At 38.5% G+C, this 23,375-nt stretch overlaps 1 long non-coding RNA gene across 1 annotated transcript; it reads left to right on the forward strand.

The window, feature by feature from the left end:
- Positions 1–13,073: 13,073 nt before the first annotated feature.
- Positions 13,074–16,071, forward strand: LOC135413571 (uncharacterized). Its single transcript, XR_010430297.1, has 2 exons — positions 13,074–14,154; positions 14,247–16,071. It is a non-coding gene; the product is annotated as an uncharacterized LOC135413571 (long non-coding RNA).
- Positions 16,072–23,375: the final 7,304 nt, after the last annotated feature.

The following is a 23,375-nucleotide window of genomic DNA, read 5'->3' on the forward strand; positions in this document are numbered from 1 at the left end:
GGGTTAAAAGGTTTGAGAATGGAACAGTAGCTTGGGTGCTGCACATAATGTGCAATGATACTTCTCCTGTCTCACATCTTCAGCTTTCTTCCAGAATTAAGGAACACAATTCTGGAGGCATGCAAACTGCTTTGACCATGTCTAGCTTTCACTCTTTTTACGTATTTTTTGAAGTCTCTACTTAGATTTTGAGAGAAGATTATATTCACAGCTTTGGCCTTATCTTCAAGATGTAAAATGTTATGAACTTGAAATAGTTCCTTATCTAGAAGTTTTAAACTGCCCTCTTGAGTAGCAGGAGCATTCTAAGTAATCAGGAAGAGCCAACCTGCAAGTTAATATGGGCTGGAAATTTTGTTTCCTGGTGTAGCATAGGACTGAAATGAATTCCATTAAAGTCTGTTACAGTCTTATCGCTTTCCAGACCAGCTGCCAAGTGCACTTGCTTGATCTTTCTTCTGTAACAGATACAAACCAGCATATATGTTCAAATAAGGAAACTAAAAATATCAGGCTGCACATAGAGCTCTCTTCCCAGATATGAGAAAACATAAACTGTGAAAATTTATAGCTACATTAGTTATATCACAGAAAGAAACCAAGATGCTGTGATGAATGTAGTTGCACTAAAGCCTTTTTGGAATAAAACAAGAGTTTGATGCATTTGGACCGACTCACTATGCCAGGTTATTGGTGTACATAATGTAGGAATCTTGCATTCTAATGTGAGTGTGAAGCAGCTTTCTAAGTTTTCTAACACCTACCTAATGATCTCAGTGCCTGCTTGTCCCCTTCTGAGAATTTCAGGTTTGTTTTACAGGAAAGACAAAGTTTTTCACTGAAGTGTAAGTTTTTAATGTTCTTTCTCTTGAGAGAGACTACATCTCAGCACTGTCTTGGAACAGAAGAGAGGAAAATCCAGTTGAAAAACTGTGTGTCTGAAAGCAAATTTTGCAGAACTCCATAGCAAAACAGCCTGTAGTGACTTCTCTGCCTTTCCACTACTGAATAAAAGAATGAGTGGATGAGCTTAAATGATGAATAGAGACAAATCATAATCAGTTTGTGAAATGAGTAGTGGGTGCTGGTTTTGGTTACAATTTATGATATCATACACAACTGTCAGCCAGCTTCAGATGTGTGGAACTATCTAACTGTATTTTTAATTCTTTCTTTCCCCACATTTAATGGTGTTGAAGGATACAATATCCTAGCCACTAGCATTCATCTTGTGCATAAGCAATTCCTGTAATTGCACTGGAGATTGCTTATAGAATTGAGCAAGGTGTGGAAGTGGGCTGTATTACTGTGATGGAGAGGGGAGTGTAGTTGGCTGGAAATTTCTTAATGAAATGTCATGGCAGGAGTTGGACACTGACACCAAAATGTGGGGGAAAGAATTACTAATTAAACACTTTCTCTAGTTGAGTATGAAAGTTGATTGTGGGAAGTTGGTCAGTGATGTCTTCAAGGCTGGATAGCTGTTTCCAGGAGTCCAGGGGGGAGGGAGCCACAGTGAGAAATAATCTGGTCATTAAACTGGTAGGTATTTTTGTAGTTTGGTAGTATTTTCTGTTTTGCCAAATAGGTATTCTAATAGTTGGTGGTTTTATAGCTACAATTTACAGCACTTGCAAACTGGTTTTGATCTATAAAATGCAACATCTTTGGTTTAGTTCTGCATCCATGGATGCTCCATCACTGGAGGTGTTCTAGGTCTGGTTGAATGAGGCTTTGAGTGACCCCATGCAGCGCAAGGTGTCCCTGATCATCATGGGGGGGGTATGTGTGTTGGACTAAATCATCTTTAAAGGTCCCTTCCAAACCAAACTGTTCTGTGGTTTATAGGATTGTAGGTAAAGGTGCAAAGTTTGACAAAGATGGCTTGAATTAAAACATAAAGAGTGTAAATTGAACTTGCCACTTGTTTGATCTCTTTATCTTATATGGCGTTTATTGCCTAATAAAGAGGGAAGACATTTGCCAATGTCTAGTGTTACACTTGAAAAATCTTTTTTATTCTTAGTGTAGTTATACGTGTTCATAAAGAAGTTTAGGTTTTTTGACTCTCCAGACTTCCAAAGTATTTTTATACCAGATACAGTAGAATTATGTATCAGAAATGTCAAAGAAATGTGGAAATGCTATCACTAAATATTAATAATGATCAGGTATAAATTGCACAATTTATAACCTTTTAAATATTGATTTCTGAGAAATGCACTTGATATTTACCATTTTACTGTGTTTAGGTGAGGGAAGTTTTCTTCTCATTTAACTGGGGAAAGGCAATGGTCCAGCATTTGTACTGCATTAAAAAAAAAACAAACAAAAATATCAGAAACCAAACACATGTAATTTATATATGGCAGTGTACAACTTTTTTTTAAAATAATTTTTAATTTATGTGCTACTAAAAAATCTAGTTTTACCAGGGCACCTTAGCAGGCAATAGATGAATACCCAGACTAGGTATCTTTTGTTCTGACTGGAATGAGTTGCCATAGTCTGAAGAGTAGGAACTATAGGAGCAAAGGTTTATCCTTGGTATTTTCTGTTTTCAAACAAAGCATGACTGGAAACACAGACTCTGGAAGTCCAATCATGCAAAGTGTCTCTGTCTGGTTTTATTCTTTCTTCTTCTAGTAACTGAGCAAAACTTATCTGCAGTAGCTAATGGGTGAAACTTCATTTCTTAAAATCTATTATGAGTATTCTAATTAACACAAAGTATTATAGGAAGAATTTGTACTTTCTTGGCTTAAAGATGCCTTACATGAGGGATTTCAGGTGTATCCAGTCTATCACTATAGATCTAGAGCTGTACATCACAGCTGTTTATATTCTGAGGTTATGTTGTTGTGATACTGAACCTGCTGGTGGTATGTTGCTGCCACAGGGCAGTAATATGGGGAAAATGAAAAATGTGACCAAGAATCATATTTGCTTTCTCTGCATAAAGTTACTTCACTAGAATACTTCTTAGAGATAAAAGTAATTTTGAAGAAATAAAGCACAATCATAATATTAAAGTATTATACAGTTTACTCTTCAAGTGGAAAGTATTCAATCTCAAAAAGTGTTTTCCCAGTACTTAATGTGCTTTCTTACAGCAGCACGAGTGCACATATCCATAGAATCATAGACTGGTTTGGGTGGGAAGGACCTTAAAGATCATCTTGTTCCAGCCCTACTGCTGTGAGCAGGGACACCTTCCACTAGGCCAGGTTGCTCCAAGCCCCATCCAACCTGGCCTTGAGCACTTCCAGGGATGGTGCATCCACAGCTTCCCTGTGCCAGGGCCTCACTACCCTCACAGTAAAGAATTTCTTCCCAAAATCTCATCTCACCCCACCCTCTGTCAGTTTAAAGCCATTCCTCCTTGTCCTGTCCCTCTGTGCCCTTTTCCAAAGTCCCTCTCCAGCTCTCTTGGAGCCCCTTTTGGTACTGGAAGGTGCTCCAAAGTGTCCCCAGAGCCTTCTCTTCTCCAGGCTGAACAACCCCAGCCCTCTCATCCTGTCTCCATAGCAGAGGTGCTCCAGCCCTCTCATCACTTTAGTGGCTTCCTCTGGACTTGTAGTATCCAACATATGAGGCTTTATGGTATAGAGAAAAAAAACCAAACACAGCATCTGCAGTTCTTTGTCTAAACTTAATTAGCCTTAACTAAATTTCTAACCTAAATGCCTTTAGATGTGATTTCTTATTTACTTTCAGAATAAATGTTTCTTTCTTCCCCACTTTCTTTTTTGCTGAACAAACATTTTTTTTTTTAATCAATAGTTTAAATCTATAAAGCACAGGTTTTTGGATATCCATGGGCTACTCCTAATAGTAGATCTGTGACAGAGGAACCAGTTTCACACATGGAGTAGGCACTCAGTCCATGTGCCTGGCATTTTGATGTGGGTTTGTGTCTTTCTTGGAGACACAAAAAAAAGGGTCGATAAATCAATGAAAGGTTAAAAGTAATCTTTTCTCCCTGCTGGTTCGAATCCTTTCTAGCAATAGAGATTCATGAAATGCACCAGTAATTGTTTCCTTTGCTAGAGAATTCATTAAGCAAGGCATTAGCCTTTTTATTGTCACGAGTGATGACTAATACCTTGCATCCTGTTATGCTTTCTCAGGTGCATTAAAATATTAAATACGTATTATTCATTCGAGTTTGATTCAAATAATGATAATCTTGTGTTTTGAATTAGAGGCAATTCAGTTTCACTGCTGTTGTCTCTCAAAATCCCTAAGACTGTGTTTCATTCACTTACACAGTTACTGTCTCTTCTATCCAACTCTCCAAAATGGGGGAAGGCTTCCGGCTCTTCAGCCTGTTCACAAAAAAATGAATGGAGATTGATCTTCTTTCAGCGTAATTTTCTTTCATTTCAGGCTTCAAAAAATGCAGAGGTGATTACTTTAACACTGATCCAACAACCCACTTATTTGACATTTTTAAATGGTTTTCATTTGGAAGTTTTGAAGTACTTTGTAAAGCAGGTCTGACAGTATCTCCGGGCAGTATCTCTGGTGTGTGTCTATCTGTGTTCCTTTACAAACCAAAGCAGTGGAGGGTGAAATTGGAGGATGAAGCCACCAGGTCAAATTTCTCAGGTCAGAGAGTGAGGGGCAAAGCCAGGAATTGGACATGTGAGTGAATCAGATTCATGATCTTAGAAAGATCGCACCCGTCTCCTCATTTCCCTTTCCTTTAAAACTGTTCATGACTAAGACTGAGGCTTCTCACAATGGTCTTTCTGAAGAAGCTTGTGCTGAATACCTGAAATGGAAGTTTTTAGAAATGTTGTTTGATGAGAAGCATAGCTGTAGTATTGCTCAGTAAGTGAATGTTTTCTGACACTAAGGATATAATTTCAGTTTTACTTAAAATTTTACTTAAAAAGGGTTGCTACCCTTTAATAATTTTCTAATAGCTTGAGTTTTTCAGTGAAGTTTTATTCATGACCTAGAAATCTGAGACAGCAGAGATGCTTCCCATCTGTCTGTAGTCATACACATCTGCAGTAATTCATTTTCAGCAGTGAGTAATTTTTGGCTTGTGGACAGATGTATAATTGAGAGAGAATGCTGCTAAGGAAAAAAAGCTCTGGGAGAAAAACCTTATGGTGAAGACAAATACCTCATAAAAAGCTTCTAATGACAGAATTACTATCATAACCTCTTCTACTGTTTTCACCATATTCCCTGTCAAAAAGGCCATTTTACAGTCCTGTGCCATAGAAATAAGGGCTTATGATTATTATTTTGTAAGACATTTTGTTTGGTGCTGAAGTAATTAAAGACAGAATAGTACAGGAAGTATACCACGGTATTAAAAAATAATGGACAATAGGTCAAAAGCCCATAACCTTTGTTTTTAGTGGTGTACTGACAAAGGGTGTTCTTGGCTTTATTTTGAACATTCTTATCAACAGGAAAAAATACCTTCACTCATAAATAGAGTAAAAACTGCTGATGTGTTAAAAGAAAAAGAGAAGTGCTGCAGAGCAATCAAGTTTACTCTGATAAGCTGGTGAAGGGCCTAGAAGACATGTTCTAAGAGGAGCAGCTGAGGGAACTGGAGGTGTTTATTCTGGAGGAGGCTCAGAGGGGACACTACAAGTCCCTGAAAGGAGGTTGTAGTGAAGGGGGTCGGCCTCTTCTCTGTGTCTCAAGTGAAAAGATGAGAGGAAATGGCCTTAAGTTGCACCAAGGGAGATTCAGATTAGATATTTGAAAACATTTTGTCACCAAAAGAGAGGTCAAGCATTGGAGTAAGTTGCCCAGGGAGGTGGTGGAGTCACCACCTCTGGAAGTTTTCAAGAATTGTCTGAATGTGGCACTTGGGGATTATGGTTTAGGAGTGATTATGGTAATGTTGGGTTGATAGTTGGTCTCGATGGTATTGGAAGTATCTTTCAACCTGGGTGATTCTGTGAAATTGTATTTAGATTTTAGGTCATAAATACAGAATGAGTACAGAATTGGCTCTACTCGTGGGGCAGAGAACCCCACCCAAAAAAAGAACTGGCTTTGTACTAGTGATGAAAAAACTGCTGAAGCAAATGCAAACTCTTCTTCTTGATGTGATCCCTGAGTAATCCAAGGATTGTGAAGGAGTGTGGTAAAGGTTCTTCTGCATTGGATATTGATGCAACTGCTCCTGAAAGGCTTTGCCTTGTTCTAGCACTTGCACACCAGTACTTTAGTGACTTGCTTGTGAATTTAAAGATGCACAGGTTTGACACAATGTAGGATCAGAAACTTGATGTTCTAGGGGAGTATTGAGGACCTTGGTGTCTGCAAGGAGGTCAAAGGATGCCTTGGTGACACCTGAGAGGTACCTGTGCAAAGAACATCACGAGTTCTTCCATTTGTCAGGCAAAGCTGCAAGAAAATCTGATGGCTGGAAGTTTAAGCTACACTGACAAGGAAAACAAGCCAGTAATAAAGGACACTTGTTGCTGCAAGAGCTCACTATGTATTAGGGTGGAGTCTATGGCACTGGCAGTTGTTTAATTTTGTTGATTTTCTAGATGTCTCTTGGGCTCTATGTTGAAGGCACTGTCACCTTGATGATTCCATCAGTATCTTCTGGCCATAGTGGCACTAACTTGTCTTAGTTTTATTTTGTCTTAGGATGTTTTTTGTGCATCCCTGTGAGCTGGGGACCTCACTTTCTGCATGGCTGGATCAGCCCATTTAGTGGAGTATCTCTGTATTTCCTGAGAATGTAAGGGGTGCCTGTGTGTCAGAAGGGGCTGCAGGTCCCTCTGCCCTCTGTCCTGGCTCCAGAAGTGGCCACTGGTGTGTGATTAAAGAAAGCATCGTGTTTGTTCTGCTCTTGCTCTTAAATGAAGTATCTCATTTCTTGGCAAATGTTGGGTGCTGAGCTAAAGGGACATTTGGGCAGTGGAACACAGAGCTGTGTATGAGAACAGAGCACGCACTGACATTCTCCCTGCCTTTGGCATTTACCAGCTTATGGATTTCTGATCTGGGTTGGTGTTGTGGCTGTTATTATCAGTATGGGTTTTCCATAAACTTGTCTTATCCCTTTTAAGAACCACTTAAAGCTTTGGCATCCACAATACCTGTGACACCAGATGTTACAATTTAATTACATATTCCATGATGAAGATTCACGTTGTTTTTAATATTCTGACTTGCTATTTCACTGTGTGTTCCCTAGACATTGAGTTGAGACATAGTGTGTATTTTATATGTATTTGTTGTATTTCCCACAGTTGTATCAGCTTCAGGCTGGGGGGGGGGGGGGGGGTTCAGCAAGCTATTCCATGGCTTGGACCATACATACTGCCTGTCCAGGCACTTTTTCTAATCCTCCATCTTTTTTGAGATAAATGCATCTTAGGTTTTGGTAATGCCCTTAGAATATTTGGGAGTTTAGTCCTTTTCTGAGTATCTAACTGTCTTTTTGGTGTCTAATTCAGTAGTGGCTTCATCTTTGTGATTAATTTATTGTTCTTGAAGCTCCCTGTACAGTTTCTCTTAGACTGTGCTGACATCTAATGGTAAGGCAAAGTGGCTTAGCCATACTTAATGGCAAGATAAATTGGCTGACAGACAAATATAATTATATATTTCCTTCTTAATTCAGTATTAGTTTTTATAAGACAAGATGGAATAACGTGAATTTTTGCACAGAAAGTCTGACATATACTTTTTCTTCTGGCAATTAATCTCTTTTTGTTCTGCTCAATGGGCCATACTTATTTTTAAGTGTAGCTTAAATCTTTGCAAGAATAGCTTTGAGTACAGTGAAAGTGAGGTGATGGTTTCATACTGCAGAAGGTTTTAGTGTAAGTCACAGGATCTCCAGAAAAGGATATGAAATATGAGAACAAAAGTGTCCTCCAGAACTTCAGAATAGGATATTCCAGTGTTGTTGTAACAGTCTAATTTTTGCTGCATTTTGAAGAAACACCCAAACAAAAGTATTTGTCCTCTTTTACTCATCCTCCTATTTGAGGTTCCTCCATATCTTTAATTGGACATTTTTCAAACTTTTATTGATAAGTACCGTGTACTAATACTTTTAGAAATGGAACTAGAAAGTTAAAAAAAATTAGTTCAGATGTTAATCTTTCAGTTCTATTCTATGTTTAGGTGTAGTACATTGTATAACTTTGGACTTAACTTCCATTATGAAACATCATTCCTCTGATCCAAGATTTGTGTTATACAGATCCAATACTGCTGCTATTGACATTAGAAAGGTTCAACCAGAAATTGTAGAGCTTTTTCAAGTAGAACATTTCTCTCTTATGTCATCAGCTCTATTTTTCCTTTTTTAAGTTAGAGCCCATCTCTTGCCATAGCCTCACAAAGTTCACCTCTTTACTATGTAAATACATCTTTAAGTTAATGTTCAGATAAAACAAATCTCTCTTAGAATTTTTACATAGTTTTACTTCATGCTGTTCATCAGCATGATGATATCCTCTCTTTTGCCAAAAACAAGGTACTTTGTTTTGTACTAGAGAAATATTCTGAAATGTAGATAAATTTCCATTTAGTAAAGACTTTGACTGCAAGAAAGCCTTCTTTGGCATAAGTTGTAGCCTGTCCTTTAACCAAACAAGGAGAAAACCTGAAACTTGAAACTTAACTTTTAAGGAACATCAGTAATTGTTATAGAGTGAGTAATTCTCATTTGTGGGTTGTACAGGGAGTTAGGTTTGCAGAAAAGCTTGCTACTTCATGCTTTGGGAAGAGCAGAATCCCTAAAATAGAGTTCAGAATTTCAGAGTGTATGGCTTAAATTCGTACTCTGGTGCTCTGCTCTTAGCTGCACAAGCTGGGGAACACAGATTATCACACAGAATATCTCTGATAGCTCTGATGACTGTGACTGTTTAACCAGGAAATCTTAGGTGTCATCGACTTGGATATTAAGAAGACATTTTTATAATGAGGGTGATGAGGCACTGGAACAGTTGCCTAGAGAAGTTGTGGAGACTTTATTACTGGAAGTTTTCAAGGCCAGGTTGGATGGGGATTTGAGCAACCTGGTTTAGGGGAAGGTGTCCCTGCCCATGGCCCCACTGGAACTGGATGGTCTGTTTACTAACTGAAACGAACAGTTACTTCAAAATGTATAATTCTTTGGGATAATTAAAATATTTATAACATGAGAATCAACACTTTGATTGTATTTACTTGTTGCTTCCAGGGCTGTGCAGAGTGGCCATTTCAAGGCTTCTGAGGTGTCATGGAAAATAGAGATGTTAATGGTTTGGGTGGGAAGGAAGGAGGAGCAAAGCATTAGTGTGGGTCATCTTGGAAAATTATCTAATTTTTGATCATCAAAACTGATGGCACTGCAATTTCGAATATAAACTCATAATAGCCTTATATTATACTTTTTGATAGTGTTAATAGAAAGAAAAATATTTCAATAACTCAATATAGTTTTGGACCAAGGAGCATGTACTAGAATGGCTAAATTAAGTGAAGGTTGAGATTCCCAAGGGTAACACAAATCTTCCTGACCTTATTCTCAATGCATTAATGATCTGCCAGTGAATTTCATTTCTGTTTTGCATTTCTTAAGCTTTATCATCTGATTTGGGATGGTCTACAAATCTCTGCCTGCAACTGGCAGTGAGGCAAAGGTAGAAATCCATCTTTTGCAGTTCCTATCTCTGTAGGTGAAAGTCTGCTCAGATGTGTTTACTCTCTGATTATTTTTGCGAGTGGGGTAACTGATCTGGGGCGATGAATGACCCACTCCAGTTTTTCTGTTAGGCTTTCCCCACTTGTTCAGGTCCAGTGGAAACACAGTCTGGTCCATGCAGAATTCTCCCATGAGACTGATGCAGAGGAAATGGTCCTGCACTGCACGCTGCAACCTTCAGGGTTTGAGAGGGGTTCTTCCCTGATAATGTGGAATTTGTCTCAACCCACTCTGGGTGTATGATTAGCCTACTGGCTTGCTCTTCTTAAGAAAAAAAAAAAGGGGGAAAAATGTCTTAATTTGCTTCCTTTTCATCCTCTGATCACCCAAGATCATGGGTTTTGAATGGACCTTCCTTCAAATCTTCTCAGTCACAGCTAATGTTTATCCTATACTCATTACCAGTGTTATCTGTTTTGAAAACTGAAATCAAAGTTGACTTATTTGTATCACTTCTGTTTTAGCCTGTAGGATTTGCTCACTCTCCTAGAAACATGTTGGAGAATCCCTCTTCCTTTTATCTTGAAGTCTCAGAAAGAGTAAAGCTCTTCCTTTCTTAAGAAAGAGCGAAATGCTCCAGACTGCAATGCCCAGAGGCATCTTCCCTTTAAAAATACACTGGAATCGTTTGCTTAACTGAAAGAAAAAACTCTAATATTGTTTTCAACCGAGTATATTTTAATCTAAAACGTCTACTGCTTAGAAGGGTTCCGTGCATTGGTGGTATCTCAGCTACTACCTGACATATATATTCGTAAATCACTTGGATTCTCACTTTATCCTAAAATATTGAACTACAGAAGTCTGATGTTAAATACTCTTTGGTATTTGGTGTTCAGGTTTTTAATTCATTAGGCAGTGTGCTTGTATTTTTAGTGAATTTCTCAAATACAATTATTCGTGTTGTGGTTTGGTAATTGCAGTAACTAAAGCTTCCATAATTATAAGGCTTTTGTTTTGCTGGGAAATGCTTCCCATATCATCATCTGCTCTTTGTGTTGGAACTCGATGTACAATAAAACCGTATGAGGGTTCAACTTAGAATGGTGTTAACATGTTAATTTAATTTTTTGCTCAAATTTTTTTTAAACTTATGACAACTTACTATCAATAAAATATTTTTTAAACAATGTTTAAAAGAAAAAAACCTACTAGATTTATATGGTATGCTTTGAAGCTACTGTAGACAGATAGAAAACATCTGGTGACACATTCAGTGGTAGGTCAATAGTTACAGATGGTCTGTTTTTTACAGCTGTCATCCAGCTTTGCATGCAGAGTGACTACAGTGGAAAAATCTTTTGCTGAATGAATAAACAAAACAGCACAAGGAGGCCAGCAGGCATATATGTTTCTACAAGATGGGAAATTAAATAAGCTATAAAAATTTAAACCAAGACTAGTGTTTAAAATGTTCATTATGTTCTGGTTTGGTTTTTATCCCTTAGATCTTTCTATGTGGTTATTGGAGTGATAAGTAAATACATTAAAGACTATTTCAGGACTGATCCTCTGCACAAGTTTAGGATGTTGGCTTCAGCAATGACTGGTGGTTATGTTGTTGGCTTTTAAGGTTTTAAAAGCAGTGTTAGGTTTGATGTAGTGGTTATGCAGTCTTGTAACAGAGCCACACTGAATGTTGAAGAATGTTGTATTTTAGAAGAATATAAATGTTGGGAAATGTAAGAGAATTTCAAAAATGACAGTATTCTTTTTGTTTTTTAAAGAGTAAAAAAACGGGTTTCTACATTCTTCATCAACTGTATAGATGATGGGATGTTATATTCAGCTGTAGTCAGACATTATGCAAAACATCAGAAGAATCTTGAATTTGAGGATAAAGAAACAGAGGTGTGGGGGAAAGCGAAGAGGAGGATGAGGCTAGATGAGTGTTAAAAGCATGGTGAATGTTGCACATTAACTCCATTTCAAATGAGAAAAAAACCCAAGCCCACAAAGAAAAAACCTCTGTTAGAAGTCCAAATGCACCAAGCCAGGTAGCTCTGATAAAGATACTTATTTTAATGCAAATGTGCAGTTCTTGATATTCAAAATATTTTTATCATTTCACTCAGAGTGCATCAATCTTGATCATATTTTGAAGTGTGCCTGTGTTTGGTTTTAGTAGAGCTGAGCCTCTAGAAAGAAACAAGCAGATTTCTAGGTTCAGTCACTTGTAAGGCCATTTAATCCTATCCACTGATGTTGAAAGCTGTTGAGCAGGAATAAAAAGGAACAGGGAGGTGGATTATTTGGCTCAGTTTAGTGTGCACTGTGCTTGTAATACAGTGTGGCTCGAGTTTGTTTCTCAAAGGCTGCTGAAACATTTAAAGGTGGATAAAAGTGGTGCTCTGACTATGCTTTTTAGAGGATCTGGATTGTTTTTTCCCGTCCACTTGCTCATGTGCATTTTATATTCTAATGCTGTGATTGGACTGTCACTGAGGGATTTTTTTCCTCCCTCTCACCCCATCCCCCCCTTCCTGCTTCTCAGTGGTTTGGCTTGAAATGCAGACTGCTTGTTGCAATACCCTCACGCTGTCTTGCCCAGCTACACGGGATCTGAAAAGTGCTTAGCTGTATTTGCTGCCAAAGAGCTTGCCTAGTCATGCATAAACCTGCTTTAAATGCCATTTGGTTGATATAGATGTTGGCATTCTGTGTTGTCTCCATGATGCATTTCCTCGTGTCTGTGCCCCTTGACCTGTTTCCTTCAACTCCCAAGTTGAAACTCTGGTTTCCTTCATCATCGAGGGCTTAAAAGTTAAGAACGAAAAGAGCATTTTCTCTCCCTGCGAGCTTTGCGATGCAAAATTGTGGCTTTCCAGCCTCCTTTCAGGTGAACACATTTCTGTCATTTTATGGGAATCATGTGCCTGTGCCCATCCAGGATACCTGTGTTGGCTGGGGGGTTGTTCAGTGAAAGGGCAAGAAAGTATTTGACAGTCAAAAGGCAGAAAACAGCAGCTGTCTCGGAGCATTTCTACACCGACTTGTCTGAGCTGTGCCCTGTGCTTTGCATCTCTCTGTGCTTAAAAAGCAGTTTGTTGTGAAATACCACATTACCTAATATGATTTAAGAACTTTATGTTTTGTTTTTTTTTTTTAGTTCTTTAGAATACGTGTAGATCATCTTTCTGGAAAGAGGTGCCAAAAAAAAAAAAAAGGTGTGTTTTAAAGTTTAGTAATTTTATCTTTTTGTTCACAGGTGAAAATAAGTTTATAAAAGACTGAGCATTTCTGACTGGTGGCTGGTGTGAGGAGACCATCACCAAGCTGTGTGGGGACGTTCTTTGAGCTTCCACTCTTACATCTCTAATGGACAAACACAAAGTGAAGCGGCAACGTCTGGATCGCATATTTGAAGGTTGGGCATTTCAATTTCTAGTGTTAACTATGTTAATTTTGTGGATTACTGATATTTCTGAAGACTGGAACTCTTTTCTTTTGGTCATTCAGTGTATTTTTAATTGAGTTGCAGTTCCTGTTGAGATGATACTGACTGTGCACAAATGCTGAAAACAGATCTAGGCAAATAAAAGCAAGTATTCTGCAGTTGAGTTTGCTTTCATCTTAGCATTTTACAACATTCTGCTCAGACATTGTGAAAAATTGTGGTTTTATATAAAATAACAATCTTAAAAGACTAAGGTGACCACATAGTGCTCTCAAGGGTCTTTATCTACAGACTTGCTCCATGTAGATTGATTTAAGAGCCTGTATCTGATCCTTGAAAGGAAGTAAAAAAATCAAGTGAAAGCAAAACACAAAAAAAATGGCAAAAGGCCCCCAAATTTAATGAATATTAATAAAAATAGCCTGAATTCTTGTTAAAGGAAGATAATCATTTGGGTATGTCATTTTACTTTAAGTCATAAATGACAAATTTTATATTCCTGGTATTCTCTGCAAATGTGCTTTTAGAGCTGGTGTGAAAGCAGGTTGAGGGATAAGGTGTACTATTTGTAAGAATATTCATGAATGATTTGGACTAAATTTTTATAATGAGATCTTAGATCCTCTTTAAAATGCAAGAGAACAGTTAATTTCATTTTGACACTCTGGGTGTCAGTGTCCAGACTTGTGGGCACATGGTCTCTGTGTCATGTCTAATGCTGAAGCAGTGAACTGCAGGTGAAACGTTTGCTCCTCCACACGTTGGTCTTCAGACTCTTTTGTGGCAGCCATGTCGTGTGAGCAGGTGATTTCTGTCCTTGTCTTTTCCCCTTCCTTTGTGCCAATATGAGTGTGACCATATAATGAGCTACATTGAGGAGATGTCTCATACTGAAAACACCCTATTTTGTTGGTATATTTTCCATTTAGGTGAATTCCTCAGTCCAGATCACTGTTCTGCTGACAAAGCACTTGCATGGAAGGGGCAGTTGGAAAATGTCAATGGGGGTTGCTGGGACTGTTTAGCCCAACGTGGCCAGAGAAAGAGACATTTTATCCAAGTATCAAAGGGCGCAGTTCCATGTTGGGTTTGGGTGATTAATCTCCTTGTTAGTCTCTTCTAAAACTGGCCAAGCCCAACCATGGTTGCCAGGTCCCACCTAGACTGGTTGGCCAAGTGGCCACTTGAATCTGCTCACTGGAGACTAATCCCTGCTCAGAGAAATGGGGAACTGACTGCTGAGGACAGGGAAATCGTGAAAGCTGCCCCACTTTCTGGGCAGCTCTACAGTTGCATCAGCTAGAAATGATCGAGGAGTGTGCTGATGCAATGCATGGTCATCTTCTCTGCTCCCAGTCTCGGGTCCTCATCCTAGAGTCTCTGTATCTGACTCTTCAATAAAAAATGGAGAATATTAACTCTTTTTGGTTGGTTGATTTTGGCCTGTGTTAGTCAGATGAATCAGCAAACTGTGAAGAGGAATGAGAAACCTGTCCCTTTTGGTGGCAACCAGCAGTCAGATCAGCTCAACCGGCTCGGTGCAATTTCAGCCTTCTTATGGGCTCACATTGAGCAGCAGAACAACTTAAGATGGCAAGAAAGTTTGTGATGATGTGGGAAGGAATGTTGCCAGGGACAGAGGTGACAGACCAGCAGCCACTGTGACTGAAATAGCAGTGGCTTCCCCCAGGCTTCATGCTCACATCTAATGATGCTGTTTAATCAGTGCCTTTTGTCTGGCTTGTTTTTCCCAGCTCTGCACAATTCACTGCATCCTACAGTGAAATCTGTGCGGCCATGCAGTGCAGGGAATTGATCCAGTTGGAGAATAACGTAGGGAAAAAAGTTGTTTTAGCCACCTCTGCTTCCTAATCCCATTTACCATGTGCTAGACAAATAGCCAGGTTGGGAAAATAGAGTGGGAAGACAAGGCAGAAGATGGTCAGGAGGAGAAGGGGTGAAACAATGGATAAGGAAACATGCTTGGAATTTTATGGTTATGGGAACCCAATTTGGCTCTTTAAAGTGTTTGAGCTGTGTGCTGCTCTTGAGTGTCTGTGTGCCCAAATGTTCTTTGAGGCTTGTAAGCACATCTCTCTGGTTGATGATTTTAAATTGCTATCCCTGCAATTGTGTCAAGTGGGATAAAAACTAGGGAGCTGTTTTGTTACAGAATGGCTTTTTTATACATATAGTCCTGTTCAGATTTAAAAATTAAATATTCAGAATAGCTCTCTAATGTATGTGCCTTTGATAACAACCTAAGTGTTTTATATTTTGGAAATATGCATAATGTTTTACAAAGCTCAGGAAATGTAATGAGCTTTTATAGGTGGTTTATCTTCTCTATCAGCTATTTTTTGCATCAGTCTGTACATAGCTTTCTTCTCTTGAACTTTCCCTCAGAAGAGAATTATTCTCCAGGTGCATTTTATTTTTATTGCAAGTTCACTTAGAAACAGGCTGCGATAATTTGCTAACTACTACTAAATATGTATTTTTTTATAGATGGTTGAACATAATATGTGATGGGCAGACATTAATATATTATTTTATCCATAAAGAAACACTAGTGCCATTCTGGTAGTGCCATATAGCATTTCTTCACTGTCTGTATCCCTCTTGGAGGAGGGGATATAACAAGTTGAAGTTCAGGTTTTGAAAAGTTAATGGTGTGGACCGGATCCCCAAAGGGAAATGCTCATGTTGGGAACATGACACAGGATTGCACACAGCTTTTCCTGTGGGGTTCGTGGGTTACCAGAAATGCTCTGGGAAGTTGGATAACTGTGCAGGTACTATGTTGTTTGAGTTGATCTGCTTCCCCGTGCCTTTAGGTAATTTGCACACTTGCTTTTAGTAACTAATCATGCAAAATAAGCAAATTGAACAGGCAGCACTGGATTTCCTATTTCCTTGTGAGCTAACGATAGTATGGGAGTAGTACTGATAAATTTCAGTTGCTACTCAATGCAAACCCACCCCCCCATTTCTATTACTTTGGGAGCAATTAGTCCTCTCTTAATGTAGCTGTGTAAATGATTTTGTCTCTGAGGTACCTGTGATTCCCTTCAGTGATTTCTTAAATATCAAATTGAATATTTGCTTTTAATCCCAAAGCTGTTTGCAATTATATTTTCGTGCACATTTCAATTGCTGTTGAAGATCGTCCCTTGAAAAAGCCAGGTGTTAAATTCTGGTTTCTAACTTCCTCCAGTAGCTGTGAATTATACTTAGGCATAAGGACATGATTTGGGGCACTCTGAGATGCTAATATTAATCTCACTTCACAATTTGTAAAATAACATTTAGGATTCTTCCCTTGAAGATAAATGGTATCAAGGCATGTGAAAGCTTAATTAGTTACTGATTATATTGTTCTTTGTCCCCCTCTCCGGTGATGCTGGTGATTGCAAAGCATAATTATAGCAGTATACATTTGGCAGAACAGTTGGAAGTGTCACAGTGCAAAAATAAAATGTGTTCATTTTGTGGGTAATTTGAAAAATTCAAAATGTTTTTGGCATTTTGAAAAGTTGTTATCTCTAATTAAGGTATTATTGTGCTTTATATTGTAGCACACTGTAAACAATGCTGTGTATTTGCTTATATTCTAGAAATCCTTAATTAAATGTGTGTATGTTTCACTGACCCTTCCTTGGGAGTTACCTTGGAATGTCTGACCTCTGTTGCATTTGCTGGGCACCAAGAGATGAAGCAGGAGGGAACAGGAGGTGGCTGCATGTGGGGAAAATTTTGCATTGCCTGAATTGTCTGTGAAGGGGCTTGATGAGCACAGTGGATTTTCTCTAAATACATCATTTTGTGTCATACACAGTGCTCAGGCAGCCACTGCTTTCCAAGCTTTAGGGAACTCTTTGCAGGGGGGAGCTTAGGGACACTGCTGGAACTGGGAGGAGGAAAGGGGTGTCTCCTCTCTCATTCCATCTTGCTTGTTTATACAGGTAATAGGGATTAAACTACAGCACAATACTGGAAATGAAACTGCAAAACTGAGAGTGACTTTTCCAGTTTGATAATTGCTTGAAACCAGAAATGTCTTCCCAGAGCACCTCATGTGATATTTACACAGCAAAGACTGCAGCATGTGCAAGTACAAGTCTGTGAAGACCCTATCTGCCCCCAGACAGATGTTCTTTTTAAATTTTTTTTTCTAATTCTGCTTTTAAGGAGGCAAAAAGCATCTTAGCACACCTGAGAATTCTCAAACACTCATTCGAAGTCTTTTCTTTTTCCTTTTTATGCAGCACTAGTATTCATCTGCAGGTTATTCTTTATACACGTGTTGCCTCATCCTTTTTAAAAGTGCCCTGAAGAAAAGTTGAAATGTTTTTTAGCTATTTTAACAGTGCCACTTTGTTACCTAAGGAAAGAAGGGTTGGCCAGGAATTGAATCATGAATTGGAAAATAAAGTGCATATTAATGGGATGAATTTCTGAAATTTCAGATAAAATCTCTCATCTTTGCTTTTATGAAGGGCAGCCTTTCTTTGGGAATGTTTGATTACTGGCAAATACCCAAGTGTGACACAGTTTGAAGGACAGTAAAAGTGCACGATAAACGAGTAGTTTCTTTTCAAGGACATGGCCTACGCTTTCTTTCCCTGTAAGAAAACATCCATGTTTTTGGAGCTTCTTTTTTTTTTTGCTTGTTGTGCTATATTGTAGGAGATTCAGTAAGATGAATCCACCTCAGAGTTGATCTGGTATGGTGATGGTTCCAGGAGGAATGCAGAGAAAAAAAAGCAGGTATGAATTGAATTTAGTTGTCTTTCCAAATTGATAAAGAAATCTCGAAATACAGAGTGACTTAGTTTAAAAAAATGCAGTCTCTTTCCTGATTTTTTTTTTCCTGCTTTTGCTTGTGCATGTAATAGCTTGGCTTCTTTACACGTGGAAAGTACCAGATTGACAAATACCAAGTGTTTTTTCATGACCACTGATGGATCCTGTCTGGCTGGTGTAAACTGTGATTTGACCTCTTGCAGTTGTGAAATTAGGCAGTTAAGTTTTCTGCATATTAATAGGGGAGATGGCCTACTTTGGCAAGGTCTGGGTTCTCCCTGAATGTGAAAAAGGCTTTTTACTAAAGTTGGTATGTACTGTGTGAGTTGATCATAAATAAAAGGAAGGAGGAATAAATGTTTGCAGGCAGTGAGTGCCCTTAGCTCTTTCTGACGTAAGTGAGAATCGCAGATGTTAAGTTCTTTGGAGAAGGAGATAATCAATTTTCTTAACTGACACCCAAATATGAAAATGTTCTTTGTTGTCTCACTTGCTACAGATACCAGAGAAAATAAGGATATAGTACAATGTGCAGATGAGTTTTCTTTATGCTGACTGATCTGAGTACTAGGCACACTAAATATGCCAAGTGTTTCTTAAAAAAAGGGATTAATGGGCTGCCTAGTTGCTTGGTGTCTTTGACAGACTTTAGAAGGCAGCTTAGTGAAGGATTAGGGCAGCAGAGGGAGCTAAAAGATTCCTAATATTTTATCATTTGTTTCCTAAGTCAAAGTCGCTCCTTTATAAAGTACCAATTAACCTTTGCAAAAATGTAATTTTCTAACCTTAAGTGCCTTCAGCAAATACATAAGGGTTTGAACTGGAGAAAATTCCTTTTCTCCCTAGAAATCCAGTATAAATTAAATTAGGAATCAGGTAGTAAAAGCTACCAAAATCTTTCTGCAGGAACAGCTATCAAATCTTTCAACTGTAACAAATGAAAGTGTTTAAGCAAGCAGAGTTTTCTCCCCCATTCTATCCCATTCCCATGGAGAACCTAAGCAGAATATTCTATGAAAAAACCAAGTTACTTTCAGTACAAGTGTTTTAACATAAAAATACACACTTCTGCGTGTTTCATACAGGCGTCGTTTAACAATTCAACACAGTCTGTGTTTTGCTTGTAAAAACTTTGAAAATATTTTTGAGTATTTGGTAATATAGAGAATTAGGTAAAAGTTGCCTTCAAAGAACAGGAAGGCTGTTCAAAGGACTAAGATAAGTTGACTTTGAAATAATAAAATTAAAATGGTGCTACCATGAATCGTCACATAATAAGATCATTTGCCACTTCCCAAATACAAGGAAAATTATCTGCATATTTGGGGTATGTTTACTCTAATGAAAAACCATTCTTTTTCTTATTAGAATTATAGTTGAAATGCTTATTGACAGGCTTATGTTTGGTTTCTGGTTTTGTCCTTAATATCAGTATTTACAGTGCAAGGTGGTTTTGGCTTTCTTTTGGGCTTGCTGCAGTCACCTGCTTTTGTAATCTGAGTCTTCAGGGTGTGCTACCTAAACAGCTTTTGGATTTGCATGCACTTCAGCTACTACAATGTTCCAGACATATCACTAGCAACAATGCAAGCTGTATGAAAAAAGAATTAGCTTAAAAGCCCATTTTGCCCTAAATGATACTAAACAGTAGCTGCTAATGAAGAGCATTACTTCAACAAGAAAACTGAGAAAAAAAAGAAACCATATGGAGAAAGGAATCTCAGTGAGATTTTTAGATTTTGTTGAAACATTCAAGTCACTGATTCATTATGAGTGTTTTAAAGAAAAACTGTGCTTTTGTGCAGTCCAGCATTATATATTTTATCTGTATTGCTACATTATGATTGGTATATTGAAATAAAATACACTGCTTGCTTATGACAGCAGCTATGTTCAGCTGTGATATATCCACACCACCACATCTTGACACTAGAATGAAGTCAGAACAGTTTCCTTTAATGTTGGTGTCAAAGACAGTTTTAAATAGAGAAAATAATATAGCATGACACTAGTTTTGAAGGGTTGTAATAATTGTATTTGTAGTATCATAGATATTTGAGTCAAAATTCAGTAGGTAACTACATCTCATCATCTGATTCCTGAATAGTCTTCAGAGAATTTAAAAAGTATTTTCAGACTTCATATTTACCTTTTATACAGTGCAGATGAGTGCCTGGTAAAACTTTTAAAAGCTTTAGAAGTACTTGGTAATATGTACTTATTTCTGCCTGAGGTCAGGGAAGATGCACTGGAAGGCCTTGATTTATATGTAGCTTTACACTGTGCTCTGAAAAAACTGAGTTGAGCAAAGATTAAGTGTCTAGGTAAACATACTGAAAAATTTAAGTAGTCATCTAATTAAAGCAGTTGTGTTCAGCTTTCACAGAGGCAGTTCCCATCCTCAGGGAAGTGCAGTCTGAGATGCAAAAAAGGATTTTATTTTGTTTCCTGCCTTAGTGCAGTCAGGAGTGTGATTATGCAAGTGGAAACAAGAAAATAAAAGTGGAGACAGTCTTCCAGTGCTGGAGGCATCTGCTGCTCCATCCTTGTGTCCTTGTTCCGCGAGGTCAGTACTGAACCTGAAGGGTGCCTCTCCTTAAACAGGAGGAATTGCATGCAGGCTTTGCCAGGGGAAGAGTATCTTGCAGAGATGTCTCTCCTCCTTAGAAAAGTCATTGTGATCTGATGAACAGGTCATTTGGAGTTAAGAAACCTGTGTTTTATCTGGTAGTTCTTCCAAAGTCAGGTAGCAGGTTAGAAAACAAAAGCTGCCTCTGTGCCTTTTCTTTTTCTGTGACAGAAAACAGTCTGTTGGAGAATTTCAGAGCTACTGGGATATAAATAGCAGCACGCTGTTGTAATACTCTTGGAATCCCTTTAAAAGGGAGGCTTTGCTAATTGTGAAAGTACCTGGCATTTGCCTCAGGTGAAAGCACACCCATTGGTACCACTGGAGATCCACAATCCTGCAATGATTCATGATCCTGCTCAGATACTTAAATAAAAACGTTCCTTCTTCCTTTCCTGTGAGAACTAAATTTAAATTGCTTGTGACTTTGAGCAGATGTGTTTGGGACTTTTTTTTTAAAGGCAAAAATTAGCTGTTAAAAATTACTCATGTTTCCCTTTTCCTGGTGTTTATTTTTCAAAGGATCATCCTATGCACTGAATGTTCAAACGTGTCATTCTGTCATTTAAATGGAGACACACCAAAAAAACACACCAAAAATTATAGGTAATGGCAGTAGGACAGCAAAAGATGAAGAGTAAAGACTCTTTATTCTTTTGATCCTGCCTCTATTTTTCAGAAAGTTTCCTTGTGTGCTAGATGATGACACTCAAATACAATTAGACTCTGGCTCCTGCTAATAGGTAATCAAGAATAATTATAAGTGTTAATTAAATACACGATAAATGTCTCTTTTCGTCAAGGAGTGCACATTTGAAGAAATAGTTTTATTAAGTGCTAAGAAAACTTTTTTTTCCCAGGCAATTTTATCACTGTTTTCTTATTCCCTGCTGTTCCTTTCTGTCTTGATTGTATCAGTCATAGGCATGTGGTGTTTTCCTGGGTATCAAATACCACTTAGGCAGGTGCTGCTTAGTTTCCACAACATCTGCCAGTCATTTTTGGTGGTGGCTGTTAGTTTAGCCAACCTGCAGATGGTCATCTTTGCCTGTTTGTGTGGTGCTCCACAAACTCCCATCCTTGTTCCCCGAGTGCTGCTCTGTGCTTACATGCAGGCATCACCAATTTATCAAACTCAAATAATTTAGCAACACTTCTTCTTGCAATAAACAAAAGCAGCTGTGCTCTAGCTATCCTTATCTGCATGAATGCATAGATTGTAAAGGGCTTTCCTGATGAACAAGACAAAAGTTTAGGATTTCAAACTGGAATTTAGGGCATGTAAGTCAGAAGGACTAGACGCTGATGTTTAGAAACAATATAATAATGCAGAGAATGAATTAGTTACCATAGTAACTGCTTTGTTTTAATAATTTGGTGGGGCAATGAATAGAAGGAGCTCAGAAAGAAGTAGTAGGAATCTTAATTACATGTTGTGCAACGTGAGTGGCTTTGTTCATTAATAGTGGAAATTAATTTGATTTTATAACAGATTGAAGAATGAATGTATAAGTTTTACTTTGGAAGGGCAATAAGAATGATTTACAGGTTTTTTTATTCTCATTTTTTCCACCCCCTGGGGAAAAATATAATCACATTTTACATTTTATTATGGCAATGCACATTATTGATTTTTTAACAATAAAACATGCTCAATATGCTGCATTGTAAGTGTGGCTTCAATCTGTGTGCTGTGATTTGTTGCCTGGCAGTTGTTGGCAGCCTAGCAACATGCTTCAGTCCAGATCTGAAAAGGATATAGACACCCAAAGTTAGGAGTTACAGGGAAGGCAGGTTTCTCAGTATTTCAAAACCCATCTAAAATCATCAGTGCCTTGAAATCCCTTTGCACTTTATGGATGGTTTTCAAGTACCCTCTGTGCTTCAAGATCACAGAATCACAGAATGGTTTGTCTTGGAAAGGACCTTAAAGATCATCTGGTTCCAACCCCCTGCCAGGGCCGGGAACACCTTCCACTAGACCAGGTTGCTCAAAGCCCTGACCTTGAAGATCATCTTAACTTTCTTTCCCCTTGCAGGTTTGAGCAGTTTAATGTGCATTTTTTGCTTGAGACAAGGCAGGATCCTCAAACTGAATTAGCTCTTTTGGAGGCAGATGCACAGCAAGCAAAACCCTTCTGTGATCACATGCAGCACACATCAGCTGGAGCCCGTTTTGCAGAAAGATAGTGGGCATGATGGTGCTTTATTCAAGAAAGTCACATGCAGGGCACGTCCCAGCACCTCTCCTAAGGCAGCAGTTGGCTGGGTTGGAGATGCCTCTGTGCTGATGAGTCAGTCTGTGTCCAGAGACCCAGCCGTGGAAGGGATTACTGCTCGTGTCCTACCATAGCCATTCACAAAGCAGGGCCTCTAATTTGAGTTTGTCTTCTCATCTGGTGCCCCCCCCCCTTTTTTTTTCCCCTTCTCCTTAATGAAACTTGTAGGAACTTAATTCTCCTTGAGAGTACTGGCAACTTTTGGCTGAAATTTGCTAGTCAGTTAAGGATTTAATTAAAGAGGGCTCAGCAGGTAGATGGACAGATGCAATTAGGTAAACCTGACTTCCTTTGAAAATCTGTCTGAAAGGTGCTTAGATATTGCAGACAGAAACAAAAAGTGCCACCTGGTTATTCCTTGGCCAAGGAAGTGATGTCCATTACCAGACTCAAACCATGTTCCCTCCCTAGACCAGGGAGTCTGAAAGTTGTTTCTGCCAAGTGGCACCGCTTTGAACAGTGTCTCTCCAATAGGCAAGAGGGTCTTCCCATGAACTGGGAGACTTTCTGTTCTAGGCTACCATCAGTCCAAAGAAGATTAGCTTTTCAAAGGGAGGTTTGTTACCC

The sequence above is a fragment of the Pseudopipra pipra genome, chromosome 4, assembly GCF_036250125.1.
Source record: "Pseudopipra pipra isolate bDixPip1 chromosome 4, bDixPip1.hap1, whole genome shotgun sequence".
NCBI classification, from domain to species: domain Eukaryota; kingdom Metazoa; phylum Chordata; class Aves; order Passeriformes; family Pipridae; genus Pseudopipra; species Pseudopipra pipra.